The 19,127-nt window shown below is 44.7% G+C and overlaps 1 protein-coding gene across 6 annotated transcripts in view; it reads left to right on the forward strand.

The window, feature by feature from the left end:
- Positions 1-19,127, forward strand: part of EXOC3 (exocyst complex component 3) — a 1,019,937-nt gene that overhangs the window by 289,001 nt on the left and 711,809 nt on the right. The gene's annotated exons all lie outside the window — the stretch shown is intronic.

The raw sequence follows: 19,127 nt of genomic DNA on the forward strand, positions 1-19,127 counted from the left end.
GTTCTGGGCATCAGGTAATCCTTCCACTTGAAACAGGAAGCTGCCTCTGAGTTGAGATTCCATGCTCCCTCTTCCTGAACTGTTTGTCTTGTGGATAGAATTGATCAAAAGAGGCAATTTCGGTCAGGAAACTAATATGATGATGTACTAATGAAGTGTCCTGTTGACATAAACAGATTAGTGATTTGCAAGGTATGACACATAAGATACAAATGTTCCCAGATGTTTCATTTATATTTAGCTTTTTGTTGTAGTCAGCTGAGATTAGTTATAAGTACTTTGGTTTCCTTTATTTATTGTTATGGCACTATTTATGTATTTGTGCCACATTGGTTCTGAAAAGTAAATGCGAGTTATGTATTTAATTTAAAGAAAACATTTTTCAAATAATAACTTATTTCTTAAGAGCTACACACCCATAGGTCTCAGAGCGCTTAAATAACAGAAGACATTATTATCCCACATAATCCCTGGCAGATCACACATAATTGAGAGATACGAAAACATAACCATGAAGTAATTTTCATCCACTCCATCACTTTTGAAACCCCTTCAATCATATCGGTCTCCTTTAGCTTGGTGGAAGCCTTGCTTTTTTTATTTCTATTAAGATTATTATCCAGTGAATGAATGTACTAAAAACACTTAATTCCTCACCTTTTGTACCATGCCCCTGTGAGGGACTTCACCATCCCAGGTGGACAAAAGACCTTCCTCCCAATACCCTCCAATACCTCCCAATACCCCGGCCAGTGAGATCCAAATAACTACACAGGCCAGGTGATTGGGCAGAAGGGTAGAGGACTTCCACGCCGAAGCTGCAAGAAAACCAAAGAACTTTACCTGATATTGTATTGTTTTTATTGGGTTTATATAGCACTTTACTCCAAAGCGCTTTACAATATAACAAGAATACATAGAATGATAACAGTAGAAGCAGTTTACAATACATGAATCAGACCAGTAAAACAGTATGGAGAACAATGAGCCTATGAGGATAAAAAAGAAAAGGGGGGGGGTGAAAAAGGGGAGGGAATAGGGAGACAGAATGGGGAATAGAGTGAGGTAGCAAGAGGAGGGGAGGACATAAGAGAGAAAGGGGCAGGTAAAGAGAAGTATGAAGGGGAAACCATAGGGGAGAGCGAGAAGGGTGAAAGGGGGATAAGAGTGTCAGGGTGGGGGATGGAGAAGACATGATTTCAAGGAGGCACAAAAGGAGGAGTAGGTGGGGATGGAGCGGATAGGAAGAGGTTGGGAGTTCCAATGTAAGGGGTCAAGGAGCTGAAAGGAGCGGAAACGAGAAGAGGCACAAGGGGGCGGGGGAACAGCAAGTAGGAAGAGATTGGCAGATTGGAGGGAGAGGGAGGGGTTGTCGAATGAAAAAAGAGAGGAGAGAAATATGGGGGGGCAAGGTCATGAAGAGATTTAAAGATCAGGCAGAGGAAATTAAATTTAAGTTGGTAGTGAAAGGGAAGCCAGCCAAGGTAAAATAGCAAATTGGAGATGGAGTTGTGAGGAGAGAGAAGACAGAGGGTACGGATGGCAGAGTGGTAGAGGGATTTGAGGGGGGCGAGATGGGAAGGAGGGAGTCTGAAGAGGAGAGAAGAACAATAGAAAAGACGAGAGATGATGAGGGAGGAAATTTAAAGTTTGGTAGCATGGAAGGCGAGAGAAGAGCGGACTTTACGAATATTGAAAAGGTGGTAGCGACATGCGCGAGAGGTAAGAGAAATATGGTGGGTAAAGGAGGGGGAAGAGTCAAAGTGAATGCCTAGATTACAAGCATAGGGAGACATGGGAAGATTAGAAGGGGGAAAATGAAGGAAACAGCAAAGGATAACTACCAAAAAAGGGAGGGAACACTCCCTGTAGAAAAAAGGTAGCAAAAAAAGATAACCACAATGGAGCTGAACCGAAGGCACGAAGGTGCAGCAAATTGGAAGGCAACCGAGTGATAAATATCCCGCAGTCAAAGGGAGTGTCAACTTTGTATACAGACCTGGCCTCTAGGAACCTTGGAGTAGGTATGCCATGGCAGGGAAGGAAGTTCTGACTATAAAAATATCCGAATCCCTTTCCAGTCCCTGCCAAGGTTTATTATAGAATCTCGAGTGCAGGGAAGATTCTGACGAGCAGTTCTTCTAGATTGAAGAGCTACAGTAAATAGGGAGAGACCATGAGAAAGTTACAATTCAATCCAAGTTTCTTCCCCAATCCTTGAAAACCATCTGAGTGGTTAAGTTTACAGATATGGATAGTCAGTCCTCTGCTGATGGGAAATTGCACAACACTGTAGTCAGTGTTGAGACAGCCACTTTTAGTATTTTTATTGAAAGTGCAAAGGCAGGGAGTGAAGTGCTCTCGATCAGTGGTTTGCATATACAAATAGAGTCCTGTGCTTTGCTCATGGAAACGTGAAAGGAATAGCAAGCAAATAATAGTCATGCGTATTAGTTCATGGAAGCGTGAAAAAAATAGTAAGCAAATGATAGACATCCGCGTTATTCATGAAGCTGGAAAAGCATCCTAGACTAATACCTAATGTCGGTAACTGCATCGGAATATCGCTGCCAGCAATGTCGGGCGAATTCCATATGCGCGAGGAAACAGAGTTGTCATCCGGGTCTTGGAATATCCTGGGAGATCACAGCAGTCCTCCACTGTGAATACTTAGACAATTGTTGATAGACGTGCGTGTCTCGAGGCACATCACCTAAATAGGGGAACTTGTTCAAGTTCCGGTTTAATCGCGTCTCCTAATGAAACCTGGACAATGAAGCCACCATAAGTGAGTGGAGTTGGATTTCAACTCGTGCCATAGGCCGCCAGAGCCTTCCCGGTATCGGATATGGTGCAGTGGCTCTGGATCTAGTGTCAGCTGTGGAAAACCTGACGGGGAGGGTCCAGATCAAATCCAGGGGAAAACAGTCTGAGGACGAAGCCACAGAACCTGGCGCATCTGAAGTGCCATCGAAGTGTGGTGTTGTGTGGAATCCTTACTCAACGTGCTACATTTGCTTTTCTGCTCCCGAACCCCGCTTGTAAAGAGAAGAGGAAGAGCCATTGTTGTGCTCTCTGCGAAACGCGCTCTGTGAACTGCAGGAACCAAAATACACTGCGACTCTGGTCCCGCCCACCTCGCTCCCAAAAACCATCAAAACTAACACCAGTGCACGCGCATCTGAAGTGTCATCGAAGTGTGGTGTTGTAGTATTTGGGTTCGAGGGGGAGAGGACAGAGCGGTGAGTGTCGTTTAATAGCTAACAATTTAATTTTGTTATAGCGAAATATTACAAATTTTGCACTTATTTGGCAACGCCTTGTTTATAAATGGCAACCGGATTAAGGAGCGGAAAGCTTACAGGAAACGCTCTTCTTCATCCAGCCTCATTTGACTTCCCGAATTGCACGAAAGAAACACAAATGTTAGAGGCATTTGATACTAATAGTATTGTACCCATAGTAATGGATTTGAAAGTAGGGACAGAGTAAAAAAATGTGTGAATGTGATAAAAACACCAAACGTTAAAATTACCCCCAAAGAGATAGACAATAATGTACCAATGACTGAAATTAAGGAGAACTGCCAAACTAACTCCGCTGCTACTTTATTTGAGGAGAATGGCCCTCAAATTAAAACAAATATTGCCATAGCAACAAGCGGAGGAATTAATTTATCAAGTACAGGAGTATCTGATACTGCAAATGGTGAGTCCTTGAATTTATCACAGGATTTTGGCCTAAATGAAAGGACTGATTTAGATAAACGAGTGAGATATCCATTGGAATGCTTATTCCTCTTATTCCAGGAATGACCGAGGATGGTAAGAATGAGCAACGAGAAAGATACACCAATCACTCCCCATATCACGTGCTAAAGGGAATTAATGATCCTTTTAGGGAAAACTTTGATAAGGGAGCAGGATTGAGAACACAGAACATACTCAGAGAAGTAATAAACACACCCCTGTAAATAAATATGACAATGAAAATACTTCAATCCTTTCTGCTCAATCCAACGAACCCAACACGTTCCCGGTTATTATTCGGATCTTGGATTTGCTGGATAAAGGCCATGATTTAACTCATCTAGAGTTACGGGACATAACATTTTGTTTGCAAGAAGTCACCTCCAAATTGAATAGATGAGATGGATATGTTATGGCAAGAAATTCAGACATAAATGAATGTGTGGCGAAAACGCAGACAACTAATATTATAACCCATGAGCAAGAGACACAATGGAATTCAAACATGATCCATAAGCAAGGACACGAAATGTGTAGTCAACATGTAGAGTTTAATGAAGTACTTGTTACCACCATGAATGCCATTAACACAACTAATTCCAATATTATTGATCTTAAAAATGGAATTTGTTGTTCTAAATACACTGATATCAATCTGATACCACAAATTGTAGAAGGTCCGGATAGTCCTACTGCATTAATAAATATTATTGAGCAACAAAACAGAGCAGAGTCCATGGTAGTATCTCCAACGGCAAATTCTGTTTTTCTATCCAGACTTCATCAAAAACCTCAACTACATACGAAAAAACGAGCAGAAAGAAGGAGAAGATCTGCAAATGAAAAACAAAAAAAAACTTTAAAGTAAAAAAACACAAATAATGACACTGTTATTATTCCAATCCTGATCCCTCTAATGAATGGTGATGAGGACATTATTGAAGTAGAGCAACTTTCTAAAGAATGCCAGATTCACCTTGGTATTGAAGGGGGTGGTGCTAATGACTTTGTGGTGATAAAAAAAAAAAGGCGTTAGAGGGGAAGAAATTGGCAACTACAGTGGCTAGAAATGAAGAGGTCCAGAAAATGTGCAGTGTGCCGATAGCCTTAAAAAAGGAAGACAAAGCCCGGAATAGTCCAGGGGCAGGGATCCCAACATCTCAAAAATTAGTATCCAAATTCTTCCCAAGCAACAGTCTGAAATGAACCAATACCAACAGTCTGGAAGATACGAGTGCAATCAATAAATCCATTAATGATAACATTCCCAGCAATAGTAACTCGCAAAATCTTTTATATTCAGAAATGTGCAGTAACATGGTAACTGAATCCAAACATACAAATGCATATAATAAAGGGGAATCCATTGTTAAGATTGGGGTTGGTAAAAGTAAGGAATTAACCAAAGACGTGGTACCCAAATAAACTGCCTTGTCTGTGGAACAAGTAAAACCATTAGGGATGAACACTTATGATAGAACAAAATATAAGGAAACAGGTTTGGTGGCACTGCAGTGTGATACTATAGAAGTGAATTGGCGAAAGCATTAAACAAATGCACGCTATCTTTGGATTCAGTAATTCAGTTACTAAAAGCATCACAAACCTTTACCATTCCCCATGAACTCTCGGATAAGTGTAATCCTACTACTTCTGAAAATGGTGATTTGACAATAACCCATGATCAGATAAAATTGTCAAACAGTATTACAACCATCAACAAGAGAATACCTCAAAGAGTAATATTAATGAAATAGACAATGCATTAATATCTAACTCTCAGCATGAGAGTGGTGTAAGAGGTACACCAAACCAGGGGATTAATATCATGGGATTGGAGAGCTGTAAAGATATTTTGGGTCAGGCCAGAATAAATAGGAGCTATTTATTGGATCTAATCTATAGAATTCCATCTCTTATAATGTTACCTTCCAATGATTTGACAGAATTGCATTAGCCCATGATAACAACTATAGAATGACTTGTCATTTGCAATCTGAACATTTATTGAAATTAATTTGGTTGTTCCGAAAGGAGCTAGCAGAAATGGGCTTTGCCCTTCACACGATTAATAATATAAATACTGCGAAACAATTTTTGGAGTATTGTATTATACAGAAATCTGATAATTTAAATGAAGAAATAGGAAATGTGAAGGACAAAAAGTTATGCATTTCACAGATGTAAGCTATAGCTTGCAAAACCCATAATTTGGCATGGATTGAACCATTGCTGAAAACTATATTTCCTGCTAACTCAAATACAAATAATGCATAGAGTAAGGTGGAGCTAAACTTGAAGCTGATTTCTTGGCATTCGTGTGGATTTGTTAATATTCTAAAATGGGTAGGGTCCTTTTCGACTATTGAGGTACCCGAAATGATACTATTGCAGGAAACCATGCAATTAGATACATTGGAGATCCCTGATTATTATGTACCTCTTGCTCCCATGCTACTAAAGGTTTTGAGGGACGATTAGTATAAATAATTCTATTGATTCTAGACATGGGTTGATTTGCTCATCTGAACAAATTCTGGCAGTAATTGTTGATCTAAAGACAATGAATGGCAACTCTATACTACTGATTTGTATTTATTGGAATCCTCTTAACGTTTTCTGTTAATGTGATAATGGATGAAATTGAAGAATGTATAGAATACGCACTCACTTTAAAAGTACATTTTGAAGTAATAGTAGGCGGTGATTTCAACTTGATATGTAAGGAGTATACTGAACTTGAATCTAGGAAAAGCTCTACTAGAGCAAAAATGTTGCGCCAAAGAGGTGATAAATGGCATGTATACTTTGATTGGGAAATGTCTTTCGCCAATTTAAAGAGTCATCATTGAATTTTACATGGCATAGAGGCACTGCATCTTCCTTGATTGATTATTTTTGTATTTCGGATGCTCTGTTACCAGTAATCAAAAGTGTTGAGATGAAGGATTTTCTGGCTAATGACCATGCCCCAATTCAAATGGTATTAAGTTTAAAACTCAAATATCTGGAGGTTATGAAATCCCTCTCTTGTTGTAGAGACAAAGCGGACTCAAACTTCCTTGAGATGGAATCCCACCCTTTGTAGGAAACTCATGGAACGAGTAGCTGACGCGTTACATGAGAAGGAAGCTTATACTAGTCTGTCGAGAAAAGGCTCCCTAATATCGGATAATATTGTAGGAGAAGCCATTAACAATGCATTTTCCTATTTTTTAAGAAAACAACAATCTTACTCTATTAATTTTCATCATCCATTTGACTCTGATATCAAATATCTTAAAAGGAAGAAAAATCGAGATATAAGAAAACTAAAAGGTGAAATTCTTTGTACATCTCAATTTTGTAGTTTAAAAAAAAAGGCTTGGAAGGAGGCCACCAGGGGGTGCAGGCAAGATGGCTGCCTGAACTTCAAGCTCCCCACATGGCCCCGGGAAACAAGCCAAGAAACATGCCCTAACGAACAACAAGCCCCAACTACCAACGAAATTCCCGAAGGGGACCCGGTGAGGAACGCGTCGGAGTTGGAGCGGTCTCTCGAGATGCCTCTGTTCCCTCACTGACAGCTCGCGGGCCTCGGTCCTCCCCCTCCCCCAGGTACCTGCACAGAAGCTCCGAGCCGCGGACTGCGTGGTGGCCGGCCACGCCAAAGGAGGAGGAGCCGGACATCCTACCCGCGCCCGCTCACACCAGAAGCGGCACCTGACACACTACAATAAGGCCGGGTTCCCCCTGGGGACCCGCTGGTCCTACGGAGGTCTCTCCTGGCGGTCCTCTTCCCGCCCCCGGAGCCACTAGAACGGGGAGGCGGCCAGAGGAGGACCTCTACAGCCTGCCGCACATCCCAGCACACACAACCGAGGCGCCCAGGGGGCCGTGTCCCCCCTGCCTCCCAAAACCCGCAGCAGCACAGACACAAGCCGGCCCGGGCCGACGCGGGAGCGCGCCTGGACCCCCTCTCTGCGGCCTGAACTTCCGCAGCAACGCGGCGACAGCGTGGGCTCACTCTGAATAACCCCCCAAGGAGCAACATCAAAGGGTGGGGGAGCCCGCAACAACACTGGGAGCGTGCCTGGACCCCCCCGCCTCTCCCCCTGTGTAGTGGCCAGAGCGGAACCCACACAGGGGAGTTAGTCCTACGAGCGTTGGGGCTGCAGATTCCCCACCTCACGCCACAAAGCCACACCGGGCCCCCTGCTGCAAGGAGCTCCACTTGCAACACCTTGCCACACGTCTGGGGCGCTGTCCTACCTAACCACTCAAGTAAAGCTACTCCAGGTGAGAAAGTGGGACATTGTCTGATCAGGGGGCCCAGCTGAAGGCTGCACACCTACCAGTGGCCCCCTGTAATCAACAACCAGCACCGGGGGTAACGCAGGAGGGCACACGGAATCACCGCCCCCCGCTCACTGCATCAAGGGGGCACAGGGGAGCAAAGCAGGCTGGGCCTATCCTCGGAGGGGAACCCCCAACATCAAGTTCTCAGACGCTAGCCCAGGCCCACCCAGACCCCCCCGGGAGGGACACCTAAGAAGATTTAGGAGCTCCACCGACCCAGTGCCGGGACAGGGGTGAGTGTATTCTGTGCGTGACCAACGTGGCGGGCCACAGAACAGGGCTCAGGGAACGACACACAGCTTGAACACCTGAAGAGAACCCCAAGGATTTGCCCCAAATAAGAGCACAAATAGCCCTGGGCCCTGGGAAGACGCCAGGGGCGCCCCGAGAGGTTCCTGTACCTCAAGATGACTGAAATCCCATGAGCTGGAAAGAAACTTTGGCGAAGTACCAGTTCACCCCAGGACACCTTAAAATGGAGACCGGTCCCACCACCACGCAAACCCCAGACATGAATACCATGCAGAGTAACATCCAGACGATCCTCGAGGAGATCAGAGGTCTGAGGACAGATTTGGGTGCCAAACTGGTTGACCTCACGGCCAAGGTCTCCACGCTAGAGGACCGAATGGAAGGGGTGGAGAACAACCAGGCATCAACGGACCTCCTTGAAACGCAAATGGAAATTAGATTTAAGGAGCTGCAGCGACGTGAGGAAGATCTCCGGCTCAAGGTTGATATAGAAAACCACGAGAGGAGGAACAATTTGAAGATCTTCAGCCTGGTGGAGACGGAGGGGGAGTCCCAGGTGGGATTGTTAAGCAAAGTTCAAGACATCATCAGGATCGTCCTAGGGTCGGACTCCGGTGAGATGCTCCTGCTCGACAGGGTCCATCAGCCGGGCGGAGGCAGTAGGGGCCCACGTTCGGTGCTGACAAGATTTCATTACTATAGAGACAAGGCTAGGCTGTTGGAGATGGCGAGAACCTTGCAGGACATTCAATATGGAAACTCCGGGGTGACAATATATCAAGGCCTCTCAGCCCTCACGCTCCAGATGAGGAAGAAATGCGGATCCATCACCAGATGGTTACAGGAGAAGGGGGTCCGCTACCGCTGGGGACATCCATTCTACCTAGCATTCGAGTGGCAGGGTCAGAGGTACCAGCTAGTTACGGAAGTGGACATTCAGAGGGCCACGGACAACCTCACGGGAGACTTCGCACGAACATCGAGAGACCAGAAAAGGAGCGACAGGGATTATCGCCGTGCCCCTCAGGGCCCAGATCTCTCTCAAGGGAAGCTAAAAGTTAAGGGCTCTCGGAAATTTCAGAAAACCAGACATCCCCCAATGGACCGAGGAGGCCCCACATAATCACACGTGTAGCATTCAAGGCTTAATCACCAGGCTAAGGCTCAATTCATGTCCCTCTGGGGTTCTCAGAGGTCTGAGGACTGCGCTGGCCACCTTATGTTTTTACAGCATTTGGCAGGTTTTTGTTCGAACGACCCAGGTTAAAGTTGCAATGTTGCCTACCCAGAGGCTGTTTTGTTGTTGTGTTGAATGACACTTTTAGCAACTTCCCCTTGAGAAATGCCAGAGGTTTGTGGCCCCACGCCACGAAACGCATTATGAGGGTCAAGCAGAGTGGACCATATACCGAGGTCGGGGGGGAATTGAAGGGAGGGGGCGCCATAGCGGTGTCCCCGCCCTCAGCAAAGAGGGGCTAACACTGTAGGGCAAGGCATGATGGAAAGCGTCACACCAAAAATTTTCCCGGGGCAAGGGTAGCAACCCTGGCAGTTCATTGCTCGCTTCAACCACACCTGGGGTGCCGGCGACGAACGCCCTACAAAATGGGTAAGGGAGATGGAAGGAGGTAGGGGGGGTAGTTTTTGACGGGGGAAAGGGGGAAAACCAGCTTGAGCCATGGATACATGTTCCACAACAGGTTCTACAAAACAAACGCTCAAAGGGGTTTAAAGAGCACAAAATGAAAAATGATAATGATTGAAGGGAAAATAGGCATGTTGAATGTTAAGGGCCTCAACTCCCAGAACAAGAGGTCCCTCACGAGCAATATGTTTCGCAAACAACGCCTAATGGTCCTCTTCCTACAGGAAACACACTACAAACAAGGGAAGGAGTCGAAGATAAAGGGGAAGGAGATTGGTAGTAACTATTGGGCCTCCCACAGCAGCTCCAAGAAGGAGGGGGTGGGCATTCTCCTGGGCAAAGCGCTCCGCCTCATGGGAGTGGAAACCAAGAGGGGCTTCGGGGGACGATTCCTGGGTGTTAAGGGTACCTGTGAGTGGGAACGCATCACTTTGGCCACTCTATATGCACCCAACTCCGGCCAGGTACGTTTCCTTACTCAGATCTTTAGTGTAATGGACGAATGGGCAGAGGGGGCCACGAAACTTGGTGGGGACTTCAACCTTATAATGGACCCCTGTCTGGACTGGTGGTCGGCGAAGGGGGGAGCACCCAAGGGAATCTCCAAAGACAACCTGGCCATGCAGACCCTCCTGAGGGAACACTATTGGGTAGACGTATGGCGCAAAACACATCCGGGCCAGGGTGGATATACCTTTTTCTCACTCCTGCACTGCACCTACACTAGAATTGATCTCTTGCTAGTTTCCGAGGAGGGGAGTGGGGCGGTTGAACAACCGAAGGTAGAAGCTATAACATGGTCAGACCATGAACTACTCATAGCCAATTGGTCACTGCCCGTCTCCCCGAGATCTTCCAGATGGCGATGTAATGTCACACTCCTTAGACCCCATATTTCAGGATTTCATGAAGAAAGAAATGATAGCCTATTTCAAGACGAATGATAATGGGGAGACTAACATGGCCGTGGTATGGGAGGCTACAAAGGCCACCTTCAGGGGCCTCCTAATAGCTGAGGGCGCAAGCACGAAAGGGGTCTAATTGAGAACAAAATCCGAACAGAATTGGGTGTCCTGCGAGCCAGGCTGGGCGTCCCCGGGGAAGACCGAGAGGCTTTCCTAGCGGAGATGCAGGGCAAAAGACAAGAGCTCCACACGGTCCTCATAAGGGAAGTCATCAAGAAGATGAGGTACACCAAACAAAGGTATTATGAGCGGGGAGATAGAGTGGGGACGCTTCTGGCGCAAAGGGCTCGAGGTTGCAGAGTGGAGAGGGGGGGTCGCCCACCTCAGGGACGGGGATGGTAGGATCTGTGGAGGCCGGGAGGAAATAGCAGAGTGCTTCGCCAACTATTATAGCAAACTCTATTTCAGACAGGAGGGCGAATCATTGGAGGACCTCCAGATTTACCTGGCAGATCACCCCCTGCCCCGGCTGTCTTACTCTGAGCTCGAGACCTTGGAGGGGGAGATATCGGAGGAGGAGGTGGAGGGCGCCATCAAGAGATTAAAGGTGGGAAAGGCCCTAGGGGGCGACGGCTACACGGCAGACTTCTACAAACAGATCCAATCTGTTTTGGTGAAGCCACTGGCCAAACTGTTTAACCAAGTCAGAAACCGAGACTCGATCCCACCGACGTTCCTACAGGCCCTAATCACCGTAATACCCAAACTAGGCAAGGACCAGGCAGAGTGTGGGTTGTACAGACCCATCTCGCTCTTAAACTTAGACGCCAAGATCTTCGCTAGAATCCTGGCGTCCAGATAGGAAGGCTGCCTCCCCCGCTTAATACACCCTGACCCTGGCGGGTTTCGTCCTAAATAGACAGGGCTCTGAAAATATGCGGAAAACTCTCCATGTGCTCAGTTCCAGGGCGGTTCGCGAGGAAGGCGCACTTCTATTGGCCCTTCACGCATAGAAGGCCTTTGACAGGGTAAGCTGGGCTTTCATGGGGGAGGTCTTCCCGACTCTGGGGATGGGTCTGAGGTGGCTTGGTTGGATGTCGGCGCTTTATTCCTCTCCCTCGGCTAGAGTGGTCGCAAACGGGACAGAATCGAGGATGTTCCCCCTCGAGCGAGGTACACGACAGGGATGCCCACTGTCCGCCTTAATTTATGCACTGGTGATGGACATTCTGTCCGCAACGATGAGGCCATCGAGGGGGTGCAAATAGGAGACGCACAATGCAAAATCTGCCTCTTTGCGGACGACGCGTTATTCAACATCAAGAGCCCGTCCCAGATGGTCCCTAGGATCCTCCAAGGTCTGTCGCGCTACGGGGAACTATCGGGGTACAAGGTTAACCTTGGGAAATCGGTGGCATTCATATGGGGAGATCTGTCGGATCCAGAGGCAACTTATGTGAGTGGGCTCCCCTTCAGACTACAGGAGGATGGGTTCCGGTAAGTAGGGGTCCAGGTGACGCGTGACCCCGATGGCTTGTTTCCCGGCAACTTTCCCCCCCTTTGGTCCGCAATCAGAAAGGACATAGAGAGATGGGCAAGGTCGGGCCTCTCCTCGATGGCACGCCTCAATCTTATATAAATAGTAATACTCCCCAAGTTCTTATTCCTCTTCCAAATGCTCCCAGTACATATCCCCAAGACATTCTTCACGGAAACTAAACGAGTCCTCCTTAACTTCCTCTGGTCAGGTAAAAAATATAGAATCTCCTACGAGGTATTTACCAGGCCAAAGGAAGATGGTGGGTTGGAATACCCAGACTTGGAAACATACCATAGAGCTTCCCAGTTGAGGATTTTGATCCACCACTTCACCCCGGGTACAGAAAAACAATGGGTGGCCATGGACAACAGGGTCCTTGCACCTGTTATGGTAGAGGAATGGCTCTGGGTCCCGAGAAAAAACATCCCTAGAAGGGTTCTGAACCACCCAGTCCTAAAAGTGCTGTGGTCCCTATGGAGCGGGAGAGGTTACTACCGTTGGCTCAAAACCTGGCATTCTCCACTGAGCTGCATCTTGGCCCCCCCTTCATAGATAAAATAGCAGAGTCAGCCACGTTTCAAAAGTGGTTCTAGGCAAGCCTTAGTAGGACCGGCCATCTCTGGGTGGGAGGCTCGTTTCTACCCCTGAAGGATTTGGAGGAAGCTCTGGGAATGGGTGCCCTGTCCCCCTTCCGGTACCTCCAACTCAAAGGAGTCCTCACTGAACCATCGTGGGGGGATACCCTCAGGAGAGACCTCACCGACTTTGAGAAACTCCTTCTCTCCGCCCGGGGCTCTATGGGGGTGATATCTCGCCTCTACAGACTCCTGCTCTCCGCCCCAAGGGATCCACCACCGGCACGCGCACATTGGGGGAGGGACCTAGGGGAGGAAATTGATGATGAAAGGTGGTCTGAAATATGTAGGAGGGCCAATCGCTCCACGGCCTCGCTCCAATACCGTCACCAGTCCCTTAAGGTATTACACAGATGGCACTACCCCCCGCAGAGGATCGCTAGAATGAGGCTGGGATACGACCCACATTGCTGGAAGTGTAGGACGGTAAGGTGGGGGACTATATCCACAGGTGGTGGGGGTGCCAGGTGGTCCAAACGTATTGGGGAGAGGTATTATCCTGGATCAAAGGGGTTGACGGAGTCGAGAGGCCTCCCTGCCTGTGGCTCCTCCTATTTGGAATTGACACAGGAGATGGTCATGAGGGCACCCAGGACCACAAGTTACAGGTTATGCTGTTGGCGGCCAGGTGCTGGCTAGCACAGAAATGGAAAAGCCCTGGTATGCCGGGGGAAAAGGTATGGGTCACTAAAGTATGGCCCATTTACGACATGGAGTTCCTTACGCATCTGATTGACGAGTCCAAGTCAAATATCGAGGAAATATGGCTCCCCTTCTTTGATAATTACGGACGCCCTGCCTAGTGAGACACACTCACTCTGGGGGCTCCCCCCCCAGACGCGACAGGCCGCCGTCCACTGGACTAACTGAGAGCTGCCTAATGCTCGGCCCAAAACTTTGGCGTGCAGTGACAAATCGTAACAACACTGCTACGCTCTTCAAGAACCCGTTAGGCGAACTGTATACGAGAACTCAAACTGGAGGTAGGTGGAGGGAGGGACAGGCGGGGGGTGTGTTATACTTGGTTCTATGTTAACCTATGTTTAATTATGTTATGCAATGTTATAACGCAAAAACTAATAAAATATGATTTTTTTAAAAAAGGGCTTGTACAAATGTACAAGAATAGAATTAAGGAAATCCATATTAGACAATATAATCGTCAGAATTGTGATCTGGTCAGAGCTTTATGTAAGCATGACTCAAGATTTGTTTGGTCCGTTATTAAGACCAATTCTCCTATCAATCAGATTAATTCGAACAATAGCATTTCTGCAGAAGCATGGAGGTTTTTTTTTAGGGAAATTTTAAAGTACTGGACAGTTTTTCCCATATAAAATTTTATGTAATTACTAATGATGTAACATCAACGTTGAAATGGTCACTTGAAGATATAGAATGGAGTATAAATAAACTCTCCATTTCCAGAGCATCAGGTCCTGATCAGATCCCTGAATACGTCTATAAGGCGGATGTGAAATTTTGGTCCAACATCTTGAAAATTAAATTTGACAAAATATTGCTTACTGGAGAGATTCCAGAGTCTTGGACCTCGGCAATTCTTATACATATATTCAAAAAAGGGGATCAGTCCTGCCCTGCAAACTATAAGCCCATTTCGTAAACAGACGCAGCGGCAACAATATTTTCTATTCTTATTCTATGGGAATTAAATACACATCTGGAAGCCTTCAATATGTACTCTAAGTCACAAATTGGTTTTAGAAAATCTATGAGTACTAGACTAAATGCTACAATTATGGCCCATTTATTAGCAGGTACGAAAGCCAAAGAATTGAGTACATTATATAATGCATCAATAGATATGACTGCTGCCTTTGACACAGTGGTACAAGATCTGTTATGGATAAAGATGCATAAATTGGCCATCCTTGTATATCTAATTAATTGGATTGCGAAATTTCATCAAAATACGTCATATAAGATTCGTACAACGAAAGACGGAGCACTAACGGAACCAGTTAATTCACATCTGGGCCTGAAACAGGGATGCAATTATGCGGCAACATTATTTAATTTATATCTTTCGGATGTAGATATAATTTGGGAATCCAATGAAATCTTTCCAGCGAGACTGTTTTTTGAAACTAAACTGGATGGCGTTCGCAGATTATATTATTTGATTTGATGCCATTTGGCTTACAAAGAAAGCTGCAAATATTTTCTGAATATTCTTTTCATCATAATTTGAAACCTAATTTTTTCAAAACTAATATGATTTTTCATGCTGGTAAAGCCCCGAAAAGGTTTACATGGAATATGGAAAGTATAAACCTATTGACCATCCAGAAGAATTTGTTTGCTTGGGTTATAGGTTAAGTAATTCCTGTTAATTGAAAATATGGATTTATAGTTTAAACTCCAAGGCAAGACCTGTTGTTAATTAGATGAAAATCATAGTTTCAAAATATTGTACATTTTCTTTGATTCCGTTTATTGATTATCTTACACTAAAGGTGGAACCTTTGTTATTGTATGCTCTGGATATGTGCTTATACAATGTAAACATTCTGTTGAATTCCATACAGGGAAAAATAATCAAATCAGTAATTCATCTGTCTGCCTCCGTTCCAAACTGTGTAATCCGGCATGAATTTGGATTCATCTCCCTAGCATGTTGAAGGGAATGGAGAGCTTTATCTAATTATAGCAAGATCATAAATCCCCCTAACAATTCAATCTATCAATATTTGTGCCTAATGATAAAGGGCTGTAGCTCTTCCTCACAAATGGAATATGGCACAAACATGAAAAGAATTCTATGTGAATTAGTGGTTGATAAGAACGCCTTGGTTATGAGACCTGGCTATGTTAAAAAAAAAAAAAAAAAAACTTTTTGAGTGTGATTGGATGCAAACCATTGAAGCAGTGTCAGTTAAAATCCTATTTTGAATACTCAAGGTACCCACGGAAAAAAGAAGGGTGTTGTATATACCTCAAAATCTTTCTGTTCAATATTACGCGTAGGATATACATGAGATTCAAAATGAATCAGTTCCATACTCGTGAAAGGATAAAGTATTGGAGCGGGAATAAACATCTCTCACAAAGTACTTACTGTCGATTCCACAATTGTAATGAACCCATTGAGATTTTAAAACACCTCTTATTGGAATGTGTTTATTTTAAAACTGTTTTCACAACGCTTCTTATGAGATTTGTTAATTCTAACTTCATTGATTGTATGACGACTCTATGCGATCGGATGATGTTAGGTCAGAATAATGCATTGACCTTTGCCTTGTTAGCGTTTTTGAAGGTAATTGATGAACAGCTAAAATTATTAAATAATGTAATGCACTGATGGACCAAGCAGAACGGATGTGTTTCAGGATCCGAAGACTGGCTAGATGTCCCATCCAACAAATTGTAATTTATCTGTTTATTTAAAAAGAAATTATTTTAATTATTATGATATTGAATATTTTGTAATTATGTTTGTAAAGGTTTGAAAAAAGAAAAAGAAGCCACAGAACCAAAATCCGAAATCTAACGCAATCCATGAGAAATATCTGAGAAATCCTGTGTATAAACGCTGAGGTCTGATAAGGAGGTCAGGAAAAGTGAACAAAACCAAAACATAATCCAATAGAAGGTCCAGGGCAGTCAGAGGTAAAGAAAACAGAAACACAGAATAATCCAAACAGACTTTAAGCAACCCCACAAACAACATTTGAAAAGTGCTGCGCTGTGCTTACTGTAGCCTTTTCAGTATGCTGCTATGCTCCGTTCATTGCGAAGTACACATGTGACAGCTCAGCGTTTTGTGTGCCCCAAGTCCTGCTAAGTTCTTATTGAGGATGTGAGTTCTAGAGTCACTACAGTAAGCTCCAATGACGTGGGCTGGGACCGTGTGCCCTTACATACCCCTCCGCCAAGAGACTAGGAGCGCGTGTGCAATCAGGGTACCTAAAATGGAAACAGGATACCAGGCGAGGGTGTGAACCTGAAAACCCGATTCCCAGAAGCATTTGTTGGCTCTGTACCCCTTCCAGTCGATTAGATAGAATAAGCAACCCCTTAATGTAGGTAATCCAAGTCGTACTGTACTTCACAATCCTTAGAGGAATCCACCAGATTAGAAACAAGCCGGTCTACTAGACAAGTGCCAGGGGTGTATCTTAAGCAGAAATGTGTGGAAGACAGGATGTATCTGCCACAATTGGGGGTATGTGACGATTCGCTAGACATCGTCATTTCTCACCAAGGGGATCCCTTTCCCATGAGGCTAGGGAGGTGCAGCCACTACCCAATAGTCCCACTAAGTGTGGTTTAATGCGGCAGGACCTCATGGGGATGGACTCCCCCTCTAGGAATAAGGACAATAACCTTGGGTACGACCCATTGTTTAACATTTCTATCCCACATGCCTTAGCCTGCCCCCCCCTCCATTTCAAACCCCTATATTGAAAGTAAACCAATGTATTTCTGTGGTACCTGAAACTGAATTTTCAGTACCTGAAACTGAAAATACTAGGACGAAGAAGAGCACAGAAAACATGCGGATTACTGACTGTGCTATGTGAGGGTTCAGTAATGTGAGACTCACAACTGTATTGAGTGTACTCAGGATGTGCCATTTTATTAAACAAAAATCAATAACAGAAATCCTAACTAAACCTACTCTACCAGGGGATTTCCTACCTATTTTAAGAGCTAAGGGAAAACCTCCTAGCATTTCCAAAACTATCCCTCACCCAAACAATATAAACATTCAAACAACGTAAATGCAACATAAATAAAAGGTTATCAAACACCCAGTGTCTTAGATGACTTCTCGTGGTCCTTGGCAGATCTTGCTCCCCCAATGCCAATTTTCTCCAATTAACAAAACATGTCAACCAAAGTCTTTTAAAAGTTCCAAAAAATAAAAAGTTCACACAAATAAGATCCGTTAGTCTGAGTCTCTTCCTTGTTTGGTTGAAGACTTCCTTTACAGTTCCACAACGAATCAACAACACCAATGGAGTTTCTTGGATGGCTTCCTTCCAAGAAAGTATCAATGATTTTGACAAAAGTATCACTTTGCTAACTTTTTCTTCACTTCAAGATTCTGCGTGTATCTTGTGTACAATTGTTAGGATTTCTTGCTCGAGATTCACTCCTCTCTCAACTAACTTCCTTCTGCAATGTAATTGTGAGAACAGCTTCCATGGTCCCACAGTTATCTTCAACAGTACTGACAGCCACAGTCTTGCTACTGCTATAACTTCTACTGCTTTGTATTATGCTGCTACAATGGCAACTTCACAATTGGGCATTGCTACTGTCACAGTTTATTACACGGCACTCGCGAGCCAGGGAACTCCTTCCCCTACAATGAACGTGGCGCACAATAAAAACGCTTTTTTTAAATATACTACAGATTCTTTTAGAGTAGTCATCCAACCCCTCTCGCACCCAATCTCCACAAACACCCTGTGTCACAATGGACTAGGGACCAGGCATTTGTGTATCAATAAGATACTCATTCATTTATTATTTAATGAGAAAGGAAAATCAACCAATTACAGCAGTCACCAAAATTGTGGCAACACAAATGCATTATCCTATCTAGAGCAACCAGGTTGAAATGGACTGTTACACTCGGAAAATAACAATTCCACACAAAGAGATGGCACCTACAGTTAAGCACACCCCCTGCAACATTCGCCCCCAAACATCATTTGGACTTGATTCCTTTGAATGAAAGGCAGTGGCAAGGAGTAGGAATATAAGGGGGACATTGGTTTTGGGGTGAAGCCCACCACACCAATATGGGAAGCCAGCAAAGAAAGGGAAAAACTGTTTTTGGAGCAAAATGGAAGAATGTTTTTTTTATTATTTCTCACAACTGCTAGGGTACAGAATAGAAGAAAATATGTACTGCCTACACTTGGGAGACAGGCAAAGTTTTAGAGAATACTAATCAGTACACCAGGGAAAATAGAAATTAAGTAGGAAATCGTTTTTTGGGAGAAAGTAAATGCAGAGGGAAAATACAGTGGCAAATGAAAATGTGTTTATACTGAGGCTTACAATGATAGGTAGGCTCGGGGGAAA

Source organism: Ambystoma mexicanum, chromosome 5q, assembly GCF_040938575.1.
Source record: "Ambystoma mexicanum isolate Mex_15411 chromosome 5q, UKY_AmexF1_1, whole genome shotgun sequence".
Lineage (NCBI taxonomy): Eukaryota > Metazoa > Chordata > Amphibia > Caudata > Ambystomatidae > Ambystoma > Ambystoma mexicanum.